The sequence below is a fragment of the Schistocerca piceifrons genome, chromosome 1 (genome assembly GCF_021461385.2).
Source record: "Schistocerca piceifrons isolate TAMUIC-IGC-003096 chromosome 1, iqSchPice1.1, whole genome shotgun sequence".
NCBI classification, from domain to species: Eukaryota; Metazoa; Arthropoda; class Insecta; order Orthoptera; family Acrididae; genus Schistocerca; species Schistocerca piceifrons.
This window is the reverse complement of record NC_060138.1, coordinates 1,046,120,582-1,046,147,892: the sequence shown is the minus strand read 5'-3', so window position 1 is coordinate 1,046,147,892 and position 27,311 is coordinate 1,046,120,582. Positions and strand designations below refer to the sequence as shown.

The window sequence follows — 27,311 nt, the reverse complement described above, 5'->3', positions numbered from 1 at the left end:
TTAGCCACAGCCTAGGGGATGTTTCCAGAATGAGATTTTCACTCTGCAGCGGAGTGTGCGCTGATATGAAACTACCTGGAAGATTAAAACTGTGTGCCGGACCGAGACTCGAACTCGGGACCTGGCAGAGCACTTTCCCGCGAAAGGCACAGGTCCCGAGTTCGAGTCTCGGTCCGGCACACAGTTTTAATCTGTCAGATAGTTTCACTTGCTATTTTGTTTCTGCAGCGTGGAACTGGAGTCACCCCCCAAAGAGATCATATGTTTCATTAACGCCCAGCATCGATGGAAAACGTTGGTCTGTTTCCCGTTACAAACTGATTTTTAAATAGGAATTTTATGTGTCCATTCGATATAGCGCTACCTAACTAATCTAGTACAATATTCCTTTTATGGATATGTATTAACAGGTCAGTTAAACACGAAGATTAATCAGTACTCTATTGCGATATTGGTTTTATCGATATGCATTAACATGTCAATTAAACACGAAGATTAACCAGTAGTCTAGCCGCGACAACACTGCGCTAGTCCCCTGGTTTAAGCTGACTGCTACCGTATTTCAGTAGCGTGCTGCTCGGTCGCTGCTGGAGTACCGGTTATCCATCGATTTTTACTGTTCCTGTTATTGTATGTCGATAAAATTAATATTGCATTAGACTAATCTGGTAGTGCTCTATCGAGTGGACACTTGAAATTTTTATTTAAAAATCAGTTTGTTTGAAACAGGAAACAAACCGACGCGTTCAGCGAACTCTAGGCGTCGTATGAAACATGTGATGAGCAATATTTGCTTACGCTGACACAAGCTAAACGGTAAAAAAACTAAACTGCAAATATTTGCCGAAACTCCAGAGAAAATGTGCCTGGCGATTTTTAAGGGAATCACACTGTGTGTGCAGCGTCTTTGCATCAAGCGTCTATGGATGATGGATGACATTACGAGCTACAACTCCGTCAGAGACAAAATGTTCGGTGACGCCTCTCGGTGATGCTAAGCGTCTCTCTCTCTCTCTCTCTCTCTCTCTCTCTCGCTCGCTCGCTCGCTCGCCCCCTCTCTGTAAGGGACGGCACGCCGTTGGCCCTAACTATACGGCGTATGTGCGCCTCGTGTGTTGCCTACAATCCAGTCATCTACTCCGCATGAAAAGGGGTAGGCACAGAAAAATTAAAGTTCCTGATTCGTTTCTAAAATGTCTTTCTCCGCTTAGAGGCCTCATTCTTATGATTTTCTTGTTTAAGAATCACTCAGTCGATTTACTGTGGTCGGCAGATTAGTAGACCCTGCTGGTTCGATGAAATCACTTCGTCTCTGGGCCAGCGAATATTAAACGCCAGAAGATGGCGGAGAACATTTTGTCTCTCGCAAAATTTGTTCCCCATCACGTGATATATAACCCCTAGTCGTTCGATGCAAATTGTATTAATTGTGGTTCTTGTTTAATTTCATAGCTGACGGCTTCCTCATTCATTATTTTGGAGGGCAACGATTATGTCACATTATCAGGGCCGCTTTACAGAATGAAAAGTTCCCGGGCAACTTTACTTACATACCTCTAGGTGAAACAACAACCCACATACCCTCGCAAAATCCGTTCATCCGTCACTTCAATTTCCATATTTTTGCTAAGCCAATTCCACATCTTCTGTTTTCCTGCTGTGTTCAGTTTATGTGGCATACCCTTCTTTCTATCCATAAAATTACTCAAGTACTCGACGTTTTGGTGCAGAATCGTTATTAACAGAACGAAGGGAAGCTCTAACCTCAACATTGTTTTCTCAATCGCTATTTAACAAGCATACTACAGTCAAAAAATTTGTACGTACAGGCCTCGAAATTAACTGTGTATAATATCTCAAAAATTAATTGCTGAAACAGAATCTGTGATATTTGCAATTTATACGTTTACATTGGCCCTCTATGTCCGCAGTAGGATGTGTGTTAAATAAGAGTGGGAAAAATACAAAAATGAAACATTCCTGAAGTATTGCATTGTCTGAAGCAACTTTGATGTTGACATGGCTCTAAAATCTAACACGCCATTGCTATGCATTTTAGCTGTAATTGACGTCTCCTCCCAAACACCTAAAATGATCAATTTATTTAATAAGCTCTATATCATTTTGTCTTAATAAAGAAATTCTAGGTTACTGTAGACTGTTACCGAAAGACTATAAGCAAAGACTTTATTCTGCTAAATCTGTATTTCCAGAAAGCATACTGAATTCTGATTTGAATTCTTTCTTCTGCAGAGGAAGCGCCACTCCTGGTGCGGGTTGGAAGATACCACGCCATTCAGAAGTCGCAGTAACGGTATGAATCTTCTACATATCTACTTCATTACTCATCTTTACATTAACTAATATAATTTCGGTCTTGATTGCATTTCATTTGTATAAACTATGGAATCAATGCGTTTCGGCTTAGGCTACCATCAGGAATCATATTAAAATGACATCGACACACAGTATCTCGTCAGATCCCTGTGGAAATTCGGTCGTTTTCCTTTTAATGTGAATCCTGATAATAATTTGAGCCTGAACCTGTTACCTTATGTCATTTATGAAAATGAAAAGCAGTCAAGACGGAAAATTACACTAATTAGTGCTATTATGAGTACAGACTCTCATAATGATTTGACGTCATTTATTGACTTTGAAATGAATGATACGTTTTTAGTGTAGCACTGTGCATTTCTATGTGAAGGGGTTGCGACAAAAACCACATAAGGAGACTATTTCAGCCTTGTAGATAATACAGAATTTAAAAGGAAATTTACCAGATCATTTTCTTCCCAATTTCCCCTTTTAAGACATTTTATCACACTCTGTGCTTGTCGAGCTTAATGATGTGGCGTGGAGTACGCGCCAACACAGAAAAATCTCTTGCGCCTGAGCAGACTTTCAAAAGCGTAGTTTAAGATCCCATCCTTCACTTCGATGCGCTCCCTTTCAGATCAACATCTTGATGAGTTACTCCAATTGACTATATGAGATGTTTTAGGGGGAATAGTAAATATTTTAGACGACAGTATAGGCTAAATTAAACAACAAAACAGTTTATAAAAATGGTTCAAATGGCTCTGAGCACTATGGGACTTAACATCTATGGTCATCAGTCCCCTAGAACTTAGAACTACTTAAACCTAACTAACCTAAGGACATCACACAACACCCAGCCATCACGAGGCAGAGAAAATCCCTGACCCCGCCGGGAATCGCACCCGGGAACCCGGGCGTGGGAAGCGAGAACGCTACCGCACGACCACGAGATGCGGGCAAAACAGTTTATATAACGTGTCTAGTTTCCATTGGTTACATAGATAAGTTTGCATTTCTAGTGTTGGTACTCCAGTTACTACGAGTTTATTTATCGATTGTTATTTTTTTTTAATTCATGTGGTGAAGTTGTGCTTGAATTTCCTTAACTGAACTTTTCAACTCTGACTGTTAGTGTGACTCTTCGATCAAATATACCGTAACTTTTAAACATTGTACCACAGCGTTTAAGCGTACCCTATGTATCTGCAGTTGGTGAGTATACCGATATGGTATTTGTGTACGGGACTTGTAATGGGAAACCCCGCTACTGCTTGTAAAGAATACGGTAGAAGATTTCCTTACCGCAGAGTACCAGACCGAAGAGTGTTTAAGCGTGTTTTCACTGAGTTGCTTGACACTGGTACAGTGGCCAACTCTCATACTTAATCTGAACGCACCAATAAACAGTGTGTAGATGAAGTAGAAGATATTATTCAGATGATGGTATGTAGTCCTTCAACAAACACACGCAGAATTTCTACTCGTGCCGGTATTCCACAAAGAAGAATATGGCGGACATTATGTATGCACTGCGTCTATCCCAATCATTTACAGCAGATTCAACGCCTTCGAGAAGGAGATGAAGATAGAATATTGAAATTTTGTCGTTGGCTAATCTTTAATTTCCGAGTAATTTCATCAATACTGATTCTGATGAAGCCACTTTCACTCATGACCGTTGCAGTAACACTCGAAACTCATATCGATACACCGACAAAAATCCAGTTGCCTACAGGGAGACAAATTATCAAGAAAGCTTGTCCGCAAATCTGTAGTGTGGTATTATACAGGGTGTTTCACAATTCATGTTACACACCTCTAGAAGTTGTATAGGGGACTCAGTAGATCAAGTTTTCCATAGAAGCCTATGTCTGGAAACGTCATCAAACGACGCTACAGAGCATCAAAGGTACAGGCGCCGACGCCTGTAAGTGTATGTATATACAGGGTGATTTCGTGATGAAGTTTCGAATTTTCAAGGGGGATGGAGAATGGTGTAAATGTATCGGTCTGAGGTAAGGTCCCATGTACCGGAAACGAACGACGCGAAGTTATAGGCAAAAACCGTTCTGATACCTTCAACAGTGAATCATGTGTACCGGCACAGTTGTTGCTAAGATTTATGGTAGGCAACTTTCAAAGGTGATAGTACGGACCAAATCAGGAAAAAAATATCTAGTAAACATAGCCTCTAAATCTCATACTTTAGGAGCTGTGAGCACTTGTTCAGTAGAGGACATGTGTTTTATAGTAGCGAAGATGAACAAGTACTCAAACCTCCTCAGGTATGCATTTTAGAGAGAATGTTTACACGAAATTTTTTTCTTGCTTGGTCCATACTACCACCTCTGAATATCGCCTACAGTGCAATTTTAACAACAACAGTACCAGTACATGTACTATACCGTCAGAGGTATCAGAACGGTTTTCGCCTATAACTTCGACTCGTCTGTTTTAAGTACGGGAACTCTTACCTCAAATTGGTACATTTATCTTTCTCCAACATTCTTGAAAATTTGTTACATTATCATTCACAGGTTGAGGCGCCTGTAACTTTGATGATCTGTAGCATCGTTTGATGACGTTTCCGAACATGGGCTCCTCTGCAAAACTTGATCTATTGATTCCCCTCTACAACTTCTAAAAGTGTGTAACAAGAATTGTGAAACACCGTGTAGACAGTCATTACACTTATGTTACCGCATCATCCTACAGGACAGAACGAGTTCCAGCATTACTGCGAGAGATTGCTTTGGCTACAAGGATAGATTATGAATAGTACCGACGTCACAAAAGAACGCAAAGACAACCTCAGACTGGCTATATATTGCGTTCTCAGGAGATTTCGAATGTGCGTTAAGGTCAGAGGTGCACTTCATGAAAATCAACTTTGAACTTTATCATCTGCCTTTACTTAACACCTACTGTGAGTATTTACTTGGGTTTGCATCTGACAGTTCTACCTATGTAACGGATAAAAACTGAACACATGTTACTTGCACGGTTTCCGTCGAATTAGTACGAAGCGATGTTACCATCTACGTCAAAGTGTCACCGGATATACGCGCCGGCCGCTGTGGCCGAGCGGTTCTAGGCGCTTCAGTCCGGAACCGAACGAGTGCTACGGTCGCAGGTTCGAATTCTGCCTTGGGCATGGATGTGTGTGATGTCCTTAGGTTAGTTAGGTTTAAGTAGTTCTAAGTCTAGGGGACTGATGACCTCAAACGTTAAGCCCCATAGTGCTTAGAGGCGTTAGAACCATTTTTGTCACCGGATTTTCTGTGAAGTCTTTTCTCAGGGGTCAATAGCGCACTTTTGCTTTTCAACATGGGACCGTGATTGTCCAGACTTTTCTACTTTTCTTTGAAACTTCAATGCCTTTCACTTCCATCTAAGACACTTGCTTCTAGATAAATGTTTCTTTAAAAATTCCCCTTCCCCACCTCTAAAAAGAGACGTATTCTGAATCATACTGCAACTAAATACTTTATGTCTACCCGTTGTCAAATACTGAAGCGAATAGTTAGTGACAGCCGCAGCTAATCTGCTCGTACTGACACGTGAAACGGATTGATCGACGTCACTGGTACATATCGTTTAGTTTCTCATCGTTCTCAATAGTTTGAAACCTGTGTAACGCGACACTGATGCAGCTCATTCTCTCACGTAGTCTTCCATCAAGAGATGCTGATGTAATTCTCCTATAAAGAAATACTGTCAGTAAACAAGGAGCCCACGTCATGCTTCTGTTTACGCTCCTCCCCCCCCCCCCCCCCTGCCCTCGCCCCACTTCCTCATGGAGAGGAGATAAATTTTAATTAAGTAATTTCAGTCGCTTCCACTGATCTTTCGGTGCTCTCGATAGCCTGACAGCTCTGACCGACAGGCTCTCCATATATTATGTCTGTTATCACTCGCCGCATTACTACCCCACGCATTGCTATTTTTAGGTGCTCCGCTAATCTCAATATCGAGTTTATTTCTGACGGCTGTTTTACTGTGTTCTCTGTCTCTGTTCGTAGCAGTCTTGCATATGCGCACCTGTTTCAGTAACACAATGATTTACGCGCTCTGGAACAAGTAAATATCGCCACTAGGAAGACACGTGTGCTCCGTAATTACATTACCACTCTGTGGCGTATCAGAAAACGTACATTACATAACTTGTGAATATTGAGGAAATACTTCTTGGGACACCTTTCTTGCAACATACTGCTTATTATATCGAGCTAATGAATCGAACATGACTGATAAAACGCAATAAATTTTGTAATTTGTCGTCAGGATGTTGCTTTTCGAACTTTCATTACTTGTGCTACTAAACACATCTGTTGGTATTGCGCTGTCTATATGGATATGTATAAATATTCGCAGTGTGTGAATGTTCATGATAACAATATATTAAGAAAGCTAGCACACAGGAATCGAAATAAAGATTTGGATTTATTCGTTACTCTTACCTAAAGAGGCTCTATAATCATCTCACTGAACATTTCCACTTGAGTTAAGAAAAAGAAAATGCTACAGATAAATTTAAAACTACTCACATTCCAAATAAGCTTCGTTAAGATTTCGTAAGTATTTTTCTGTAAAATTTCATTACATATTGTTTCATCGTGTCATAAGTTATTTGTACTTTCATCTAGTTTAATAGCTGCTTATTTATCCACATGTCTTTAAAAAAAGAAAAAAACACTACTACAACATACACTCCTGGAAATTGAAATAAGAACACCGTGAAGTCATTGTCCCAGGAAGGGGAAACTTTATTGACACATTCCTGGGGTCAGATACATCACATGATCACACTGACAGACCCACAGGCACATAGACACAGGCAACAGAGCATGCACAATGTCGGCACTAGTACAGTGTATATCCACCTTTCGCAGCAATGCAGGCTGCTATTCTCCCATGGAGACGATCGTAGAGATGCTGGATGTAGTCCTGTGGAACGGCTTGCCATGCCATTTCCACCTGGCGCCTCAGTTGGACCAGCGTTCGTGCTGGACGTGCAGACCGCGTGAGACGACGCTTCATCCAGTCCCAAACATGCTCAATGGGGGACAGATCCGGAGATCTTGCTGGCGAGGGTAGTTGACTTACACCTTCTAGAGCACGTTGGGTGGCACGGGATACATGCGGACGTGCATTGTCCTGTTGGAACAGCAAGTTCCCTTGCCGGTCTAGGAATGGTAGAACGATGGGTTCGATGACGGTTTGGATGTACCGTGCACTATTCAGTGTCACCTCGACGATCACCAGTGGTGTACGGCCAGTGTAGGAGATCACTCCCCACACCATGATGCCGGGTGTTGGCCCTGTGTGCCTCGGTCGTATGCAGTCCTGATTGTGGCGCTCACCTGCACGGCGCCAAACACGCATACGACCATCATTGGCACCGAGGCAGAAGCGACTCTCATCGCTGAAGACGACACGTCTCCATTCGTCCCTCCATTCACGCCTGTCGCGACACCACTGGAGGCGGGCTGCACGATGTTGGGGCGTGAGCGGAAGACGGCCTAACGGTGAGCGGGACCGTAGCCCAGCTTCATGGAGACGGTTGCGAATGGTCCTCGCCGATACCCCAGGAGCAACAGTGTCCCTAATTTGCTGGGAAGTGGCGGTGCGGTCCCCTACGGCACTGCGTAGGATCCTACGGTCTTGGCGTGCATCCGTGCGTCGCTGCGGTCCGGTCCCAGGTCGACGGGCACGTGCACCTTCCGCCGACCACTGGCGACAACATCGATGTACTGTGGAGACCTCACGCCCCACGTGTTGAGCAATTCGGCGGTACGTCCACTCGGCCTCCCGCATGCCCACTATACGCCCTCGCTCAAAGTCCGTCAACTGCACATACGGTTCACGTCCACGCTGTCGCGGCATGCTACCAGTGTTAAAGACTGCGATGGAGCTCCGTATGCCACGGCAAACTGGATGACACTGACGGCGGCGGTGCACAAATGCTGCGCAGCTAGCGCCATTCGACGGCCAACACCGCGGTTCCTGGTGTGTCCGCTGTGGCGTGCGTGTGATCATTGCTTGTACAGCCCTCTCGCAGTGTCCGGAGCAAGTATGGTGGGTCTGACACACCGGTGTCAATGTGTTCTTTTTTCCATTTCCAGGAGTGTAGTTAAAATTTTGCAATAAATCGTAGTAAAAGTTAGCAGATTCACTTATGCAGGTACATAATTACTTAAAAGTCTAATATTATTATAAAAGTCTTATATTATTTAAGGGGCAATGATATGAAACCCAAACACCCGCCACAACAGGGCGGATGGAGTGGTTCCATTTACAATTAACCACCACACGGGTTAAGACAATTGTCCCACTGGAAGATGATACTATCAGTTCCTTGACTCAGGACAATGTTTTTATGCCCCCCCCCCCCCCCTCCCCCATGGGAGTTCGTAAATGGACGCAAATCAGTTGTGATATTCACGAGGAAACGGAGTAGTGACTTCTCATGTGAACTTCAGCTTGGCTCGTACTCATTCTCTGTTCTGCCGCATGCCAAGTTCCTCTGTGCCTACCTCGACAGCAAACTCATGTGGACGCGACGAGGTGAATAACACTGAATATTTTGCGTATGCTTTCCCGAGTACGGTGAGGAACAGAACCGATTATGCTCTTGATTCTGTGTAAGGTTTTGATGCGTTCTGTCTTAGATTACGGTAGCATGGCTGTGCGGTTCTAGGCGCTACAGTCTGGAACCGAGCGAACGCTACGGCCGCAGGTTCGAATCCTGCCTCGGGCATGGATGTGTGTGATGTCCTTAGGTTAGTTCGATTTAATTAGTTCTAAGTTCTAGGCAACTGATGACCTCAGAAGTTAAGTCGCATAGTGCTCAGAGCCATTTGAACCATTTGAATTCAACGCCATACTAGTGGAATCATCCGTCAAGCCTTTGTCCATAAGACGGCAGATGTTGTCTGATATTTTTGTCCTCAGTCGATCTTCGATATTTGATTGTGCCTCTCTTAAGGCTATGCTTCGATTCTGGAGCCTTCCACAGGCACCCCATGGACGACAAATGAGCAGAACTCCTTTATTAATTCGCAGCTATGAGAAATGGCTTCATCTCTTTCCACTCGTTCTACAGGACACAAATCTCTCCTATTTTCGTTTTTCGTTTAGTCTGTTCTTCATTCCAAGCCCAGTGGCATACGTGCCGTCCGATTTCCGAAAGGAGACCAACATCACTCGTGACCTGTAACATTTTCTTAGCATACAATGGCCGTAGTACGCTCATATCTATGCGGACGGTTCTAAATCCGAGGCGTGTGTCGGATGCGCCTTCTTTGGCCTTCTAATGGCACCTACCAAATGTTTGCGCTTCCTCCTGAGTCTTCTATCTACATGGCGGAGCTACTGGCCATCACGTAAGCTGTTCATTATGGTACTCGGGCATTCAAGTTCGCCCTGATTCTTTCGGACTCTCTACTTGTGCTGCAGGAATTGCTGTTTGATAAACAGACCGACAGATATGTTCTGGACGTCTTGGCAGCCATTAGAGACTCGCAGGCATTGGGAATTGCCGTCCGATTACTCTGGGTCAAAGGGCATTCTTCATAATTAAATGGTTCAAATGGCTCTAAGCACTATGGGACTTAACATCTGTGGTCATCAGTCCCCTAGAACTTAGAACTACTTAAACCTAACTAACCTAAGGGCATCACACACACCCATGCCCGAGGCAGGATACGAACGTGCGACCGTAGTGGTCACGCGGTTCCAGACTGAAACGACTAGAACCGCACGGCCACACTGGCCGGCTCATTCTTCATAATGAAACTGTTGACCACCTTCCCAAGAGGAGTATCACTGAAGGCCAGTTTCGCCCAACACCACACTCTTATACTGATCTCACATCGACGATACGAAAGGATGCTCATCACGCTTGGAACTGTGAATGGCATGTCTCTCAGCACTCTAAGAGCGACCACCTGGCGGCCATACAACCGAACATCTCTTCTCGACCACGGTTCGCCTCAGTGCAGCTTCGTAGACGTCCTAGCCGGCCGGAGTGGCCGAGTGGTTCTAGGCGCTACAGTCTGGAACCGCGCGACCGCTACGGTTGCAGGTTCGAATCCTGCCTCGGGCATGGATGTGTGTGATGTCCTTAGGTTAGGTAGGTTTAAGTAGTTCTACGTTCTAGGGGACTGATGACCTCAGAAGTTAAGTCCCATAGTACTCAGAGCCATCTGAACCATTTTTAGACGTCATGAGGCTTCTATCACTCGCATGAGACTAGGACACGTGTGTTACCAGGCGCATCTTTATCGGCTGAAGATTAAAAAATCTGGACGCTGCGATAAGGACACAACGGCAGTAGCGGATCACTACCACATCAGATTGGCATCTTCCAAGTACATGACTGCACAATCGGACTTTTATAAGTAATTGGGTGCGAGAGGGTACCGCCTCCACACCAGTGTTCCTGTTTTACTCCACCGTTTTGATAAACATAACTTGCTCACAGACTATTTGAAAGCCACCGGCATCCAAATTTAATTTACAGGGTGTTTCAAAAATGACCGGTATATTTGAAACGGCAATAAAAACTAAACGAGCAGCGATAGAAATACACCGTTTGTTGCAATATGCTTGGGACAACAGTACATTTTCAGGCGGACAAACTTTCGAAATTACAGTAGTTACAATTTTCAACAACAGATGGCGCTGCAAGTGATGTGAAAGATATAGAAGACAACGCAGTCTGTGGGTGCGACATTCTGTACGTCGTCTTTCTGCTGTAAGCGTGTGCTGTTCACAACGTGCAAGTGTGCTGTAGACAACATGGTTTATTCCTTAGAACAGAGGATTTTTCTGGTGTTGGAATTCCACCGCCTAGAACACAGTGTTGTTGCAACAAGACGAAGTTTTCAACGGAGGTTTAATGTAACCAAAGGACCGAAAAGCGATACAATAAAGGATGTGTTTGAAAAATTTCAACGGACTGGGAAAGTTACGGATGAACGTGCTGGAAAGGTAAGGCGACCGCATACGGCAACCACAGAGGGCAACGCGCAGCTAGTGCAGCAGGTGATCCAACAGCGGCCTCGGGTTTCCGTTCGCCGTGTTGCAGCTGCGGTCCAAATGACGCCAACGTCCACGTATCGTCTCATGCGCCAGAGTTTACACCTCTATCCATACAAAATTCAAACGCGGCAACCCCTCAGCGCCGCTACCATTGCTGCACGAGAGACATTCGCCAACGATATAGTGCACAGGATTGATGACGGCGATATGCATGTGGGCAGCATTTGGTTTACTGACGAAGCTTATTTTTACCTGGACGGCTTCGTCAATAAACAGAACTGGCGCATATGGGGAACCGAAAAGCCCCATGTTGCAGTCCCATCGTCCCTGCATCCTCAAAAAGTACTGGTCTGGGCCGCCATTTCGTCCAAAGGAATCATTGGCCCATTTTTCAGATCCGAAACGATTACTGCATCACGCTATCTGGACATTCTTCGTGAATTTGTGGCGGTACAAACTGCCTTAGACGACACTGCGAACACCTCGTGGTTTATGCAAGATGGTGCCCGGCCACATCGCACGGCCGACGTCTTTAATTTCCTGAATGAATATTTCGATGATCGTGTGATTGCTTTGGGCTATCCGAAACATACAGGAGGCGGCGTGGATTGGCCTCCCTATTCGCCAGACATGAACCCCTGTGACTTCTTTCTGTGGGGACACTTGAAAGACCAGGTGTACCGCCAGAATCGAGAAACAATTGAACAGCTGAAGCAGTACATCTCATCTGCATGTGAAGCCATTCCGCCAGACACGTTGTCAAAGGTTTCGGGTAATTTCATTCAGAGACTACGCCATATTATTGCTACGCATGGTGGATATGTGGAAAATATCGTACTATAGAGTTTCCCAGACCGCAGCGCCATCTGTTGCTGAAAATTGTAACTACTGTAATTTCGAAAGTTTGTCTGCCTGAAAATGTACTGTTGTCCCAAGCATATTGCAACAAACGATGTATTTCTATCGCTGCTCGTTTAGTTTTTATTGCCGTTTCAAATATACCGGTCATATTTGAAACACCCTGTATGAGTTGCCCAGGTGTTAATTTTCTCATGACATCAGCCCGGTTCGTAATCGGGAACATAATTTTGTGTTTTAATTTGCGTACAGACCTCTATTTCTACATTAAATTTCATTCTTGCTCTCTTATGCATTTATGTCACTGTTCCACTGGCACTATTGTACATACGTTTCTCTTCTATTTTATGTACATCCTTTTGTATGCTACATTTCTCATATTGTTATATGATATTTGAAATTTCATTGTTCAGCTATTCTTGCTCTTATTGTGCGAGATACAGGGTTTGCACTTCCTCGTTTTGTCTTTTACTATAAGAGGTCACGCGTGTTTGTCATAATGTTGCTGCATAGTGCTGTTTGTAATTCTGCTCTCTAATTGCGCTTTTATTTTACTTTAAGAGCGTGTTTGTATGCTAACTTCGTAATTTTGTGCTATTTCACCTTTTTACGATTACGTTTCTTTGGCGCTGTTGGCTGTACGGTCCTTTAACCCAAAACCAAAACAAAAACATTTTAAAAAATCCTTTGTTGTAGATCGTGGTCAGCTGATGACAGATCCAAAACCTCACCCATTCTTGCACTTCCTTGTCCGACTTTAACCGACGTCGCCAAAGATGTGAAAATCGCACGGCGAAAGAGCCGGACTGTACGGGGGATGTTGCGGTGTTTCCCAACGAAATCACTGAAGCGTAGCTTTCATCCGACTTGCAGTTTCGGGACAGGCACTACCGTTCAACAGAGCACTTCCTCTGCTCGTCGGGTTCATCGAGCGTGGAACCACAATCAACGCACAGCGCTATAACACACTTACCAGAATCTGCGACACGCCATAAAGTCAGGAATGCCAGGAACGCTGTCGGCCGGAATCGTCCTGTTTCAACAAATACTATGAACCTCAGAGCAAGTAGTGAGATTGCAATGACGAAGAAACATAAGTGGCATCATATTTTTGCATAAGTGGAACTCAACATCGACAATATTTATTTTTGAATGCGGAAAACACAGAGGTGACAAAAGCCGTCGGATAATGAAATGCACGTACACAGATACAGGTATTGTCACGTACGCAGGGTATAAAACGGCAGTGCATTGGCGAAGCTGTCGTTTGTACTCAGGTGATTGATGTGAAAAGTTTTCTGACGTGATCATGGCTGCACGATGGGAATTAATAGACTTTGAACACGGAACAGTAGTTGGAGCTAGAAGCATGGGCCATTCCATTTCGAAACCTGTTAAGGAATTCAGTATTACCAGATCCACAGAGTGTGTCGAGAATACCACATTTCGGGCATTACCTCTCACCACTCAAAAAGTCCGCTGCTGTGGGCGAGCGGTTCTAGGCGCTTCAGTCTGGAAACGCGCGACCGCTACGGTCGCAGGTTCGTATCCTACCTCGAGCATGGATGTGTGTGATGTCCTTAGGTTAGTTAGGTTTAAGTAGTTCTAAGTTCTAGGGGACTGATGACCTCAGATGTTAAGTCCCTTAGTGCTCAGAGCCATTTCAACCATTTTGAACCACTGACAAAGCAGTGGCCGATGGCCTTCACATAACGAGCGAGAGCAGCGGCGTTTGCGTAGAGTAGTCAGTGCTAACAGACAAGCAACACTGTGTGAAATTATCGCAGATATCAATATGGTATGTACGATGAACGCATACGTTACGACAGTGCGACAAAATCTGGCATTAATGTGGTACTGCTGCAGACGACCGGCGCGAGTGGCTAGCAAAGCACGCCTCCTTTAGGGGCTCTCCTGGCTCGCGACCATATCGATTGTATCCTAGGCGACTGGAAAACCGTAGCCTGGTCACAAGAGTCCCGATTTCAGTTGGTAAGAGCTGATGGTAGGGTTAAAGTATGGCGCACACACCACAAAGCCTTTGTCAACAAGCCACTGTGCAAGCTGGTGGTTGTTTCATAATGGAGTGGGCTGTGTTTACCTTGAATGGACTGGGTCCCCTGGTCCAACTGAGATCATTAACTGGATATGGTTTCGTTCGGCTACTTGGAGATCATTTGCAGCCATTTGTGGACTTCATGTTCCCCAACAACTATCACATTTTTATGGATGACAATGCATCATGTCATCAGGCCACAATTTTTCGCGATGTGTTTGAAATATATCCTGGACAGTTCGAATGAACGATTTGGCCACCCGTAGAATATTTATGGGACATAATAGAGAAGTCAGTTTGTGCACCAAATCCTGTACCAGCAACACTTTCACGATTACGTACTGTCATAGAAGCAGCATCGGTCAACATTTCTGCAGGGGACTTCCTACGGTTTGTTGAGTTCGTGTCACATCAAGTAGCTTCACTACGCTGTGAATAAGGTGGGTCGACACGATATTGGAAGGTATAACACGACTTTCCACCTCAGTTTATTACGAATATACGTAGTACCGATGAATACGTTGTGATATACACTACTGGCCATTAAAATTGCTACACAGAAAAGGAATGCAGCTGATAAACGGGTATTCATTGGACAAATGTATTATACTAGAACTGACATGTGATTACATGTGATTCAGCAGTTTGGGTGGATAGATCCTGAGAAATCAGTACCCGGAACAACCACCTCTGGCCGTAATAACGGTCTTGATACGAGTGGGCATTGAGTCAAACAGAGCTTGGATGGCGTGTACAGGTACAGCTGCCCATGCAGCTTCAACAAGATACCACAGTTCATCAAGAGTAGTGACTGACGTATTGTGACGAGCCAGTTGCTCGGCCACCCTTGACCAGACGTTTTCAATTGGTGAGAGATCTGGAGAATGTGCTGGCCAGGGCACCAATCGAGCATTTTCTGTATCCAGAAAGGCCCGTACAGGACCTGCAAAATGTGGCCGTGCATTACCCTGCTGAAATGTAGGGTTTCGCAGGGATCGAATGAAGGGTACAGCCACGAGTCGTAACACATCTGAAATGTAACGTCCACTGTTCAAAGTGCCGTCAATGCGAACAAAAAGTGACCGAGACGGTAACCCATGGCACCCCATACCATCACGCCGGGTGATACGCCAGTATGGCGATGACGAATACACGCTTCCAATGTGCGTTCACCGCGATGTCGCCAAACACGGATGCGACCATCGTTATGCTGTAAACCCGGGTTCGATTCCCGGCGGGGTCAGGGATTTTCTCTGCCTCGTGATGGCTGGGTGTTGTGTGCTGTCCTTAGGTTAGTTAGGTTTAAGTAGTTGTAAGTTCTAGGGGACTGATGACCATAGATGTTAAGTCCCATAGTGCTCAGAGCCATTTGAACCATTTTTTTATGCTGTAAACAGAACCTGGATTCATCCGAAAAAATTACGTTTTGCCATTCATGCACCCAGGTTCGTCGTTGAGTACACCATCGCAGGCGCTCCTGTCTGTGATGCAGCGTCAAGGGTAACCGCAGCCACGGTCTCCGAGCTGATAGTCCATGCTGCTGCAAACGTCGTCGAACTGTTCGTGCAGATGGTTGTTGTCTTACAAACGTCCCCATCTGTTGACTCAGGAATCAAGACGTGGCTGCACGATCCGTTACAGCCATGCGGATAAGATGCCTGTCGTCTCGACTGCTAGAGATACGAGGCCGTTGGGATCCAGCACGGCGTTCCGTATTACCATCCTGAACCCACCGATCCCATATTGTGCCAACAGTCATTGGATCTCAACCAACGCGAGCAGCAGTGTCGCGATACGATAAACCGCAATCGCAATAGGCTACAATCCGACCTCTATCAAAGTGGGAAACGTGATGGTACGCATTTCTCCTCCTTACACGAGGCATCACAACAATGTTTCACCAGGCAACGCCGGTCAACTGCTGTTTTTGTATGACAAATCGGTTGGAAACTTTCCTCATGTCAGCACATCGTAGGTGTCATCACCGGCGCCAAACTTGTGTGAATGCTCTGAAAAGGTAATCATTTGCATATCAGAGCATCTTCTTCCTGTCGGTTAAATCTCCCGTCTGTAGCACGTCATCTTCGTGGTGTAGCAATTTTAATGGCCAAGAGTGTAGGTTACTGATCTGTTTTGTGCTTCTGTACTCTTCTCATTAGAACAACAGAACTCAGATAAATTTTCAGAGCTCCAAATGACTAGGAGATAAGTCGGACTTCGGTTTCTATTTTTTTCTCCCGGTATTATACTGAGCCATCATCACCGGTAAATTAAGGTTCTAAAGAAGTTCATGAAGTTGTCTGCTAGTTCTAATTTATATTACCCATTTAAAAAGTAATCGCAACTTATTGCATCGCTCGTACCAAAAAAAGTCCAAAATCAGAGATGGTGGTGTGGACTCACCCTGCATACCTCATCCAATGCCTTTAGGATTGCTGAAGTTCATTTGCTCATTATTGCATAACAGCGTCAAAAAATGTTTTCACTGTTCGACGACGCGTTGCTTTTCTGATGTTTCACTGGCCTTCAACTTTTTATTTGTCCATCTCCATAGTTGAGAGGTCAGTGCGGCTGACTGTCGTTTGAAGGATCCGGGTTCGACTCCCAGTACCCTCAGGTACTTTTTCTTGCAGAGACACTCTGCCGCCTGGTGGCAGCTGAGAAGTTGCTTGACCGAGTAGTAGCGGCTCCAGGTCACGAAAACTGACAACGACCGGGATAGCGTTGCACTGACCTCACATCCTCCGTCCCACGTCCGCCGACTTCATTACCTGAGGGTGACTCGGTGTTGTTCAGGTGTTCTTCCGAGTATTCTTTCGGTGAGTTCATGGGTTCTGTTTCATATACAGTAGTAAAATATATAAACGAAACAAAGACGAATGAGGAACCACTGAAGTCATCAAATGGGCCCACTGTTGTGTCCAAATCACCGAAAAGCCTGCCACGTGTCTCCACCTGCGGAAACTTTAATCGATGAAGTGCTGCGTCAGTTTATTTAACATGCCCCTAGCTTCCACCACGCACTTCAACTATTCCCAGACCAATTCTTGAACGTATAACTGAGAAGAACTGAATATATCGAGAGTGGCTACTTAAAAGTAAACTTGCAGGCTTTCTAATAATAAACGATGAATGGATGTGGTGTGATGTGGCCCTCAACTACATACCCTCAGACTCAGTGTTGAAATATTAATATTTTTGGCTGGTTTCGTTGTCTAGGGGCTGGGATACGTAGTTGCCGCGCTACCAGCCAAATACTGCTGAGTCTACGATATACAATATGAATTTACACACGAAACGAATGGTCGAAGGTTCCTATCACTCAGCTATCGCGAATGTAATGTAGAAATTTATAAATAGAAGATTGCAATAAATAAAATCTGCAGCTACTATCTTAACGACTTTAAATGATGAGTACGACAGTAGAAGTACTTCTGAGAATGTCGTATATTTCTGCAAGACACTTATTGGTGTCGATGGTCCAGCAATTAAATAAAATATAAGTCGAATATGAGGCAGACAATAGATTCCTACTGCCGCGCGGGCTTAGCCGAGCTGTCTAGGGCGCTGCAGTCACGGACTGTGCGGCTGGTCCCGGCGGAGGTTCGAGTCCTCCCTCGGGCATGGGTGTGTGTGTTTGTCCTTAGGATAATTTAGGTTAAGTAGTGTGTAATCTTAGGGACTGATGACCTTAGCAGTTAAGTCCCATAAGATTTCACACACATTTGAACATTTAGATTCCTACTGCACGTAATTAGTTATGAATGACAAAATAGTCCGCGAGATATTCACTTCTAAACGCATACTACGTCTTCACTGTAGAAACCTTGGAAATATCACAAGTTCACAAGTCCGCACTCCGGAGTATTTCTCTCACGACCACGTGCAAACCGCTCCACACTCCAAGTCTCTCTCGCGACCGTGCGTCCGCCGCGCCGTCGCGTCCAGCACCTCCCGTGTCCTGTGCCGTGCCGTCCAGAACTCTCTCTAAACGATGCTCTTCCCCCACTTCCGTCCAGTCTCACCATTCGCGATTGCTGTGATTGGCTAGAGCGCTCCCACCATATCTTCAAGCCAACGCACATTCACAAACACTTTCTAAATACTGAGTTTACATTTAAATAACTTGAACTTAAATAAATATTCCTACGGCTGGACCATAAACACACTCTAACATGCATTATTAAATATATAAACATATTAAGTAAACATATATCAAACGAATAGCAAGGAAAAGTAGGACAGTAGCCTAATGTCTCTGTGCTTTCTAAAACACAGTAAATATAGTATATATCGGATATAAACAAAGACATAGATGAATAAATATATTTATAAGCATGCTGCTACCGTTTTTTCGTGTAACTGTGGAGTACTTATGGCCTGACGCGATCGATAGTAATCGGCCACTTTGACCTCCAATAACTCATGTACTATTCAAGTTACATGCCTGTAATTTATGCCAATTTAGGTTTACACTAATATCCTTGTAAAGACACGTCGATCGACAAAATCATATGAACCGTTTAGATTTTGAAAGTTCGTTGCTTGGTGTTACTTTTATAATTTATAATATATACGTCGTGTGATGAGATGTGGAGCCTAACACCTTGTCCCGTACTCGTGATTTTACCGTCCTTCGACCACTTTCCGGAGACTCTGCTCTGCTTACAAATTTTGCGTATCACGTCACGCGTTACGACACCACCAAGCGGCATTAAATCTTGTCGTGAACACTGGTGACACACTGAGGTGACAAAAGTCATGGCGTACCTATTAATATCGTGTGCATCGTAGTGCAACACTCGACTAGGCATGGACTCAACAAGTCGTTGGACGTCCCCTCCAGAAATATTGAGCCATAATGGCCGTCCTCAATTGCAAAAGGGTTGTCAGCGCCAGAAGTTGTGCACGTAGTGATCTCTCGATTATGTCCCCTAACTGTCCGATGGGGTTCATGTAGGGCGATTTGGATGACCAAATCATTCGCTTGAGCGGTCCAGAACTTCTTCAAACAAATCACGAATGATTTTGGCCTGGTGATACGGGGGCTGATGACCTCATAAGTTAAGTCCCATAGTGGTCAGAGCCATTTTGAACCTGGAGTCACGACATCGTTGTCTGGGAACATGAAGTCCACAATGGCTGCAAGTGGACTCCAAGTACCCGAGGATAACCATTTAAAGTCAATGATTCGTTCAGTTGAACCAGAGGATCCAGTCAATTCCATGTAAACACATTCCACACTATCATGAAGCCACCACAAACTTGCGCAGTGCCTTGTTGACAACTTGAGTCCAAGGTTTCATGGGGTCTGCGTCACACTCGAATCCTACCATCAGCCCTTACTAACGGAAATCTGGACTCAGGCCACGGTTTTCCAGGCGTCCAAGGTCCAACCGAGATTGTCGCAAGCCCAGGAGAGGGGCCGCAGGCGATGTCGTGCTGTTAGCAAAGGCACTCGTGTCGGTCGTCTCCTAACATAGTACGTCTCAAATTGATTTCTGCTGTTGTTAAATGCAGCGTTGCTTGTCTGCTATCACTGACAATTCTACGCAAACGCCACTGTTCTCGGTCGTTAAGTGAAGGCCGTCGGTTACTGCGTTACCTGTGGTGAGAGGTAATTTCAGAAATCTGGTAATCTCGGCAGACTCTTGACACAGTAGATCTCAGTATACTTAATTCCTCAATGATTTCCAAAGTGGAATGTTTCATGCGTCTAGCTTCTACTACCAGTCTGTCAGTTCCCGTCGTGCGGCCATAATTACGTTGGAAATCTTTCCACATGAGTCACCTGGAGTACAAATGACAGCTCCACCAATGCACTGCTCTTTTATATCTTGTGTACGCAATACTACCACCATTTGTATATGTCGGTATCGCTATCCCATGACTTTTGTCAGCTCTTTGTAATGTTTTGGCTCGTCAGCGTAGATTAAACAAGTTTTCATAAAGAGTCGCCGGCTTAACTACTCTGATGTTATAGTTCGCAAGTCGTTTCTGGCGTGAGGTGTTGGACTCACATGTCATCCTTAGCAATAATTAGAATTGCAAATCCAGTGGAATTAAGAGTATATGCTCGAAATACATGTTTTCTCTGTTTCTGTCGATGAGAATGCAATTCACATGTTACCTAAACTGTACAAAGCTTCCCCATACATATCCGGGATGTAAAATATATCGTACTCCTGTTCACATTTCGTCGGGCATAGCTACTTTATAACCTCCTATAAACGATCTTCCAGTGCTACTTTATGTTCGTTCTTTATGTATGCTTCAGCAGTTGTTAATTTTGTGATGTTTTCCAGCTTGATCTTCTCCAAGGGATGCACTCAGCTATCCGTATCGAATCTGTTGGAAATGCAATGACAGAATCTCTATTAAGCACTACGAACTCCGGGTTAAATTTTGTTGACGTAAATCGTCTGAAACAAATTATTTTGTAAAAGAACAGCACTTCAGTAAGACATAACGCATACTTCAAAAAGCTGCGTAAACAAATTTGTTCTGTAAATCAAGATGGCACTTGTGTTTCTCTGCAATGTGTAGCAAATTAACGGAAACAAAGTTCGTTGATACGTACGTTTTCACCAGCATTCTTAATAATGCAGTAGTCTATGCTACGCTGCGCGAGTGGCTCCCTGTAGTAAGAGTGACTGTAACACAAACCAGTGAAACTTAATACATTTTCAAGCATACTCTCTTACAAATTGTATGCAGACAGTTCCAGTACAATGTATCGCGATAGTCTCTCTCGACTGCGTACTGAGTATGTATAATATACTTTTAGTCAGATTTTGAAATGGTGTTTACATATGCAAATACGTATATGTAATATTTCTCATTATAGAGTAACGCTGGTAAAAGTCAGTGTACTTTAGTGAATAAATTGTGAAATAAAATAAATCTTATTTGCTTTACTGAGATCTCTCTCTGTCACAGTCCATATGCCAATATCCCTGGATTGCATTCCTTGTAGTAAAAATTGTAACAGATGATAGCCAGACAAGTTTGGCTTTTTCAGAAAGAACCACTTTTTTTGTATTCGCACAGTTTCTTGCGTTCTCTCTTGCGTTTTCCTTGTGTTGTCATATTTAATGTATTTTGATCAAATTCTCCATGGCATGCCTCGTTTCGCTACTGTTTTTGAAGTCTTGGGCTGTCATATCCCAAAAACGTGGGAGGGCCTGAAAATCTTCAATCACTTTCATGTTGTCTGCATGCCAGATAAGTAGAAACTGGATCGAAAAACTTACAGACTACACAACCAGCCGCATAACATCGTCGCACGTTCCCCGTTAGATGGGTAATCTGACACTGGCGACGTTCATATTGCGACGGTCGCGAAACATGAGAAAACCATCGCAGAACAGCCTTGGATCCTTTATCGCGACTCGTGTTCCGCTATTTTGTCACTAGCTGTGTACGAGGTTCAGTCCGTGAAAATCCTTAAATGGTCATTAACTAAACGCAACTGCTGCTTTAATCTATCAAGTGAGATGTTGATATAACTATATGCCCATGAAATTGAGCGTGTTACATCTGTTATACTGTCACATATTTAAACAATTCGACTAGGCATACATTGTGTATATCGGCACAACCTGTCCCATAAAAGTTACTGTACGATGGAAGCAGTACACATATGACTGTGACTGTAACTCATTTCACACTAATTCGTATGGCTGTATGTAAGCTATTACTTTCATGCATTTTGTTCTCTGTTACTGCAACTGTGGTTATAGCATGCAACAGTTGCTATTAAATGCGACATACAGAACACCTGTTATATCACATGTAATTACCATAGCAGACGACACACAGCTTATTAATTATAAGATACTAGTCACTATCGTTTTATGCCGACCTCTATGACCATGTTTGGCTCTATCAGTACACAGTGATAAGTTGTGTAGTTATCTCTATGTGGTATAAATCTGCTCGTAGCGTTAACGCCCATTATACTTCTTACCTTAAGCCGAGCGGTTCTAGGCGCTTCAGTCCGGAACCGCGCTGCTGCTACGGTCACAGGTTCAAATCTTGCCTCGGGCATGGATGTGTGTGATGTCCTTAGGTTAGTTAGGTTTAAGCAGTTCTAAGTCTAGGGGACTGATGACCTCAGAGGTTAAATCCCATAGTGCTTAAAGCCATTTGAACCATTTTAGCTTAATGAGTGCACTACCTATTTTATAGATGGGCGATTTAATTTACTTTATGATTTTTTTTTTCTTTTCTTTTTTATGGGACCAAACAGCTGAGGTCATCGGTCCCTAAGCTTACACACTACTTAATCGAACTGAAACTAAATTACGCTAAGGACTAACTTACGCTAAGCACGACACACACACCCATGCTCGAGGGAGGACTGTAACCTCCGACAGGGAGAGCCGCGCGGACCGTGACAAGACGCCTAAGACCGCGCGGCTACCCCGCGGGCTTTCATTATGATAACAGGTAACTCTGTACAAATGTGAACCATTCATGTTTTTATCACAGGTGGTTTTCGTAGTGAGTAACATAAGTGCGCTATGTGATACTTTTATTTTCAGTGTATACTTCTTTGTTTCATCACCCGACGAAAATTATGTTTTTATGTAAATATGTGAGCTTCACAACGTTTGTGTTGTTCTTAATATTCACTTCAGTTAACAGATTCGTGACAGTTTATGCTTTTAATATTACTTATGTATTTTATTAGGTATATAGGGACCTGACGATGGTCAGACGACTGAAAACAGTTGTATAAATAAAGTATTTTATCAGCTACATAAGACAGTAATACAGAAACATCTACACAACCCCACCCTCACGCCAAATAATGATAAGAAGCATATACGCAGCCCGAACCTCACACCAGTTGACGCTAAGATTTTAAACTAATTGGTAGGGGTGAACGGCCGCCAGGGTGCGCCAGCGGTGTTGGGGCAGGTAGAGCAACTGCCGCTAGCAAGCAACTCCAGTGGCGCCCGTGTCAACACCACGAGCCAGGTCAACAGCCCGAGGGGCTCTTCCGCGAATCGCTAGCAAGCAGGTGGCAGCAGGTACACGCAGCCCTGCCGTGCCCTGCTGCGCAGACGTGTTACGTGCCGTGAGTACTGAGAAACAGTTAATTTACGTTTGAAGGGAAATTAGGGATTAACGTCCCGTCGACGACGAGGTCGCTAGAGGCGAAGCTCTAGCTCTGATTGAGGAAGGATATGGAAGTAAATCGATCATGTCCTTCCCAAAGGAACCATTCCACTACATCCTTTTAGCTATTTAGGGAAATCACAGACAACTATTATCTGGATGTTCAGACTGAGATTCGAAAAAAAACTATAATTCGGATTTTATCAATTTTTTATCCAGTTACGTTGGAAGCGAAAACATAGGTACAAACATAGTAACTACGAAGAAACCATGGGTAACAGAAGATATAATTCAGCTGCTCGATGAAAGAAGGAAGTACAAAAACGTTCAGGGAATTTCAGGAATACAGAAATACAAGTCGTTGAGGACTGAAATAAATAGAATGTGGAGGAAAACTAAGACGAATAGCTGAATGAAAAATGTGAAGAAACCGAAAAGGAAGTGATTGTCGGAAGGACTCACTCAGCATATAGGAAAATCAAAACAACCTTCGGTGCAATTAAATTCAAGGCTGGTAACATTAAGAGTGCAATCGGAATTCCACTGTTAAATGCAGAGGAGAGAGCGGATAGGGGTAAAGAGTATATTGAAGATCTCTATGAGGGGCAAGATTTACCAGATGTTATAGAAGAAGGAGTCGATGTGGAAGAGATATGGGATCCAGTATTAGAATCAGAATTTGAGAGAGCCTTGGTGGTCTTACGATCAAATAAGGCAGAAGGTATAGATAACATTCCATCGTAATTTCTAAAATCATTGAAGGAAGTGGCAACAAAACGACTATTCACGTTGGTGTATAGAATGCATGAATCTGGAGATATATCATCTGACTTTCGGAAAAATATCATCCACACAATTCTGAAGATTGCAAGAGCTGACAAGTGCGAGAATTATCGCACAAACAGCTTAACAGCTCATGCATCCAAGTTGCTGCCAAGAATAATATACAGAAGAATGGAAAACAAAACTGAGGATATGTTAGATGGCGATCAGTTTGGCTACAGGAAAGTTAAAGGCATCAGAGAGCCAATTCCGGCGTTGCGGTGGATAATGGAAGCAAGACTGAAGAAAATCGAGACACATTCATAAGTTTTCTGGACATAGAAAAAAGTTCTACAATGTAAAATGGTGCAGGATGTTCGAAATTCAGAGGAAAGTAGGGGTAAGCTATAGGGAGAGTCGGGTAACGTACAATATGTACAAGAGCCAAGAGGGAGTAATAAGAGTGACGACCAAGAACGAAGTGTTGGGATTCGGAAGGCTGTAAAACACGGATGTAGTCTTTCGACCCCACTGTTCAATTTGTACATCGAAGAAGCAATGATGGAAATAAAAGGTAGGTTCAGGAGTGGAATTAAAATTCAAGGTGCAAGGTGATACGATTCTATGATGACATTGCTACCCTGAGTGAAAGTGAAGAAGAATTACATGATCTGCTGAACGGAGTGAACAGTCTAGTGAGTACAGAGTATGGGCTGAGAGTAAATCGAGGAAAGATGAATGTAATGAGAAGCAGCAAAAATGAGAATAACGAGAAACTTAACATCAGGATTGATGAAGTAGATAAAGTTAAGGAATGTGCTAACTAGGTAGCAAAATAACCAATAACTGGAGGAGCAAGGAGGTCTTCCAAAGCAGACTAGCACTGCCAAAAAGGGCATTCCTGGCCAAGAGAAGTCTACTAGCATCAAACATAGGTCTTAATTTGAGGCAGAAATTTCTGAGAATGTGGGTTTGGAGCACAGAATTGTACGGTAATGAAACATGGACTGTGACAAAACCGAAACAGAAGAGAATCAAAGCATTTGAGATGTGGTGCTACAGATGAATGTTGAAAACTAGGTGGACTGATAAGGTATGGAATAAGGAGGTTCTGCGCAGAATCGGAGAGGAAAGGAATACGAAAAACACTGACAAGGAGATAGGAGAGGATGATAGGATATCTGTTAAGAGATCAGGGAATGACTGCCATGGTACTAGAGGGAGCTGTAGATGGTAAAAACTGTAGAGGAAGACAGAGATTGGAATACATCCAGTAAATAATAGAGAACGGTTGCAAGTGCTACTCTGAGAAGAAGTGGTTGACACAGGAGAGAAGTTCATGGTGGGACGCATCAAACCAGTCAGAAGACTGATGGCTCAAAAAAAAAGTGAAACCATGTGAGGCAAAGCAATTGAGTCGTGGGAAGAATCACTACATAACTCATAGTTCATTGACAAAAATTTTAAAACCATGGAAAGCAATGAAATACAAATAAACGAGGAAACAAAAGAATTACAGTCGAGTGTACCACTAAACACCTCATTGAGAGCGTGAAGCTCGAAATGAGAGAAAGGTAGTCGCTTGGATATGAAAATCTGACATTTGTCAGTCCAACACTTTCATATCTGGATAAAATAATTTTGGATATTAGGTCGCCTCATTGTAAGCTACTAAACAATTGAGTTGCTGACGTTCCGACAGACTTGCTTCTTCAGGGCGGTTTACCGCGTAGTTTGCAATGACGCAGCCCAATTCTTTCTTTCTTTCTTTCGCTTACACCATAGTCCCGCAGCGATCGCAGGGTCGGTGCGGTTAGAACGGATTTGGCAAGGTTAGTTTTAGGGGTGGCCGGATGCCCTTCCTGCCGCCACTCTGTACCCCCCAGGATGGAATCAGTGTACCCCAGCTGTCTGCATCTAGTGGAAATCGTGAAATATTGCGAGCTTATTTCAAATGTCTGCGACGCGTGTAACTGAGGCGGAACGTGGGGACCAGCCCGGTATTCACCTAGCGGGATGTGGGAAACCGCCTAAAAACCACATCCAGGCTGGCCAGCACACCGGCGGGCGGATTCGACCCGGGGCCGGCGCGCGTACCCGAGTCCAGGAAGCAGCGCGTTAGCGCTCTCGGCTACCCTGGCGGGTAATGACGCAGCCCAATACCCAAAATTATTTTATCCAAAATAACACCGGCCCTGGAAACCTACGAACTTTTCATATCTGCTTGAAAATCATTGAAATTTCATACCTGAAACACTGCATACCTTTCTCTATGATAATTAAGAAGGTGTTAACCAAGATGAATCGTTTTTCTTTCTACACACACCAAAAAAAGTTTTGCATCATCCCGGATCCCAGAAGTCCTGAAGATAGACGTTGACTGTCGATATTGTATCACAGACACAGTCCCTTTGACTGTTCAGAGATGTCACTAAACCCGCCCAAAGATGTAAACAACCACGCAGGAGCAGCGCCTTTTGGACGGAGCTGGTCCAACAGCAGATCAGTTCCCGTCATTCCACCAGGAAGGGGGTACCCGGCTCGTGTTGTCTGTAGTTTAACCATGCCTGGACGGCCAATACCGCGGTTCGATTGCGTCCACAGTGTTACATTGTGCCAAGAAGGAGGGAAGTGCCCAGGCCTCTCGTAGTGAACCAAAGCGATGTTGTTCGGACATGGAGGAGATGCAGAGGGACAGGAACTGTCGATGACATGCACCGCTCAGGCTGCCCAAGGGCTGCTACTGCAGTGGATGACCGCTACCTACGGATTATGACTCGGAGGAACCCTGACAGCAACGACACCATGCTTTTCGTGCAGCCACACAACGTCGTGTTACGACTCAAACTGTGCGCAATAGGCTGCCTGATGTGCAACTTCACTCCAGACGTCCATGGCGAGGTCAATCTTTGCAACCACGACGCCATGCAGCGCGGTACAGATGGGCCCAACAACACGCCGTATGGACCGCTCAGGACTGGCATCTCGTTCCCTCTACCGATGAGTGTCGCATATGCCTTCAACCGGACAAGCGTTGGAGAGTGTTTGGAGCCAACCCAGTTAGGATGAACACCTTAGACATACGGTCCAGCGAGTGCAGCAAGGTTGAGGTTCCCTGCTTTTTTGGGTGGCATTATGTGGA

The 27,311-nt window shown here is 44.2% G+C and overlaps 1 protein-coding gene across 1 annotated transcript in view; it reads left to right on the top strand.

Annotated features, from left to right (window-relative positions):
• The window catches only part of LOC124796431 (somatostatin receptor type 2-like), a 715,939-nt gene that overhangs the window by 167,162 nt on the left and 521,466 nt on the right, over window positions 1–27,311 (top strand). Inside the window, exon 2 of the mRNA XM_047260622.1 lies at window positions 2,254–2,314. The gene's annotated coding sequence lies outside the window, so the exon portion shown is untranslated. The remainder of the gene's footprint in view (window positions 1–2,253; window positions 2,315–27,311) is intronic.